Source organism: Amphimedon queenslandica, unplaced genomic scaffold, assembly GCF_000090795.2.
Source record: "Amphimedon queenslandica unplaced genomic scaffold, v1.1 AMPQUscaffold_12219, whole genome shotgun sequence".
NCBI classification, from domain to species: Eukaryota; Metazoa; Porifera; class Demospongiae; order Haplosclerida; family Niphatidae; genus Amphimedon; species Amphimedon queenslandica.
The window spans coordinates 4,032-6,375 of record NW_003547542.1 but is presented as its reverse complement, the minus strand read 5'-3'; the positions used below and the strand labels follow the sequence as shown (position 1 = coordinate 6,375).

At 36.0% G+C, this 2,344-nt stretch overlaps 1 protein-coding gene across 4 annotated transcripts in view; it reads left to right on the top strand.

Annotated features, from left to right (window-relative positions):
* The first annotated feature begins 1,184 nt into the window (after positions 1 to 1,184).
* LOC109588238 (CAP-Gly domain-containing linker protein 1-like) overlaps positions 1,185 to 2,344 on the top strand; it is a 4,806-nt gene continuing 3,646 nt past the window's right edge. For all 4 annotated transcript variants that reach the window (XM_020004419.1, XM_020004420.1, XM_020004418.1 and 1 more), the window contains exons 1-4: positions 1,185 to 1,259; positions 1,305 to 1,596; positions 1,677 to 1,937; positions 2,020 to 2,328. The gene's annotated coding sequence lies outside the window, so the exon portion shown is untranslated. The remainder of the gene's footprint in view (positions 1,260 to 1,304; positions 1,597 to 1,676; positions 1,938 to 2,019; positions 2,329 to 2,344) is intronic.

The following is a 2,344-nucleotide window of genomic DNA, read 5'->3' as shown; positions in this document are numbered from 1 at the left end:
GATCTTCCAACATGTATTTCACACTCATCCATGCTCCTATTTGCAGACGATTCTAAACTTCAAAGTGTCATCCGTAGCCCGTCTGATTCATTGTCACTCCAGTCTGACATAGACGCATTGGTCTCATGGACTCATTCGAATTCCCTGTTTATCAACCCACGTAAGTGTGCTGTCATGAGATTTTCCTTTAATGAGTGTAGCTCTCCAGTCTACTGTGTGGGTGGTGATCAGATCTCTGTTCCTCTATGTCATCGTGATCTTGGCATAATCGTTTGTGGTGATTTATCATGGGCTAGTCATTATGACTCCATCTGCTCCAAAGCCTACAGTTCTCTGTATTTAATTCGTAGAACTTTCTCTACCTCTCTCAACTGTGTCATCAAAAAGCAGCTATACCTATCTATGGTACGATCCAAGTTGTGTTACGCCTCACAGTTGTGGCGTCCACAGTTAAAGAAGCATATCTTATTATTAGAGAGAGTACAGCGTAGAGCATCGAAGTATGTGTTAGGTGATTATACCTCTTTATACAGAGACAGGTTGATACAGCTCTCCCTATTCCCATTAATGTATTGGCTCGAACTACTTGACATTATGTATCTTGTTAAGTCTCTCAAGTTCCCATCGGACAACATGTCCATACTGGAATTCGTCTCATTCAATGATTCTGCCACAAGGTCATCAGCCTCTCATAAGCTCAAGCACAATTTCTGCCGTACTTCTAGGTCACGTCATTCATACTTTAACAGGATTGTGAGACTGTGGAATAAACTACCCCAAATAGACCTTACTGAATCTCTGGCTACCATCAAAACTAAACTATGTATATTTCTCTGGAATCATTTTCTAGAGAACTTTGATTCAGCAAATCCATGTACTTTTCATTTTCTCTGCCCTTGTTCTTCCTGTCTTTATTAGTTGTTTACATTATTATTAATTTATGTGTGTGTATAGTTGTTTTTTTCTTTTATTTTATTTATTTTTTCTCTCCCTCTTTCTTTCTCCTCTCTCCTTGTTTGTACTTATGGCTACTCTAAATTTTTTGGAGTCAGACCCTCGACACTATCTAAATTCTATCTTCTCCTTGTCTATGTTTCTATCCCTGTTTTTTGTGTGTTGTTAAGCTATGATAATAATAATAATAATAATAATAATAATAATTTATGAGATAAGTTCAGTAAAAATAATGGCTTCTAAGTTTACTTCTCCGAGTTCTTTCTCTTCTTCTGTACCAGTAGATCCTCTGAATCAACTGACAAGTATATTCAATTGTTTATTTTTTATTAAATGACATTATTTAATAGTGGCTGATCTACCTGAGGTACTTCAATTACTCAAAAGATATGGTTATTTGGGAGTCGGTTACTATGATCTTGGTCTTAATCTTGGTCTGTCCACTGCTTCACTGGATGCTATTAAAGAGAATGAAAGACGTTTTAGCATGTCTTCGTGATTGTCTTAAAGTATGGTTAGGCAAAGGCCACAAAGCTGATATTGTTCAGGAGATTAAAGATGACGATCGTACTATCTATTCATTGGTATCAGCATTAAAGAGGATAGGAGAGAACGGAGTAGCTAATGCAATACATATGGAGAGTGAGTTTAATCATAGACCCTTTAGTCTATCATTTAATGAAAATGAGTATCTTATTGTATTTGTTTATTTATCTGTTTAGAGCATCTTGCTTGTAGAATTCTTGATAATTATTCCTCAAACCAATCTCTACTGTCTGTATTACCTGAGCTGGCTATACCTTTTTATGAAGCAAAACTGATAAATCAGACAATTTTTCAACCTTATAGAGGAGGAGAAGTAGTACTGGATCAAATAAAAACAGCAGTTTGTGCTGATTATAGAAACCTTGAGGCATTTGCTGATATTTTGTGTAAATTTACAGCCACTGCTGAGATAGGAGTTGCTATCATGAGAGACTACAGTAAGTACATGTATAGTCCTTTTTCACTAACGCCTTTTAATCATATTCATATTTTACACTACACCCACATTTAATTTCATAGCCATTTTGGGTGGCAAGATGGCATGGTGGAGATGGCAGAATGGAGTGAATCGAAGGAAAACTCACTTTCTAGAGCTAGTTTAGATGATCTAGCTATATCAATAGAAAGCCAAGGAACTGTCTTAACAATTATATGATTCCTGGATTAATAGACACTGGCAGTAAAGTGTAGGAGCAGCAAAAGCTCACTACAGTGAGTTGCTGCATCCAAGTATTTGTTGTTTCTAAGTATTAGAGTTGGTAATGTTGTTATTTTATACTTGTATATGACAATTTAATACTCAGAAACTGTTCCACAAACATTTTGAAGGTTTTCTTTATCTTAC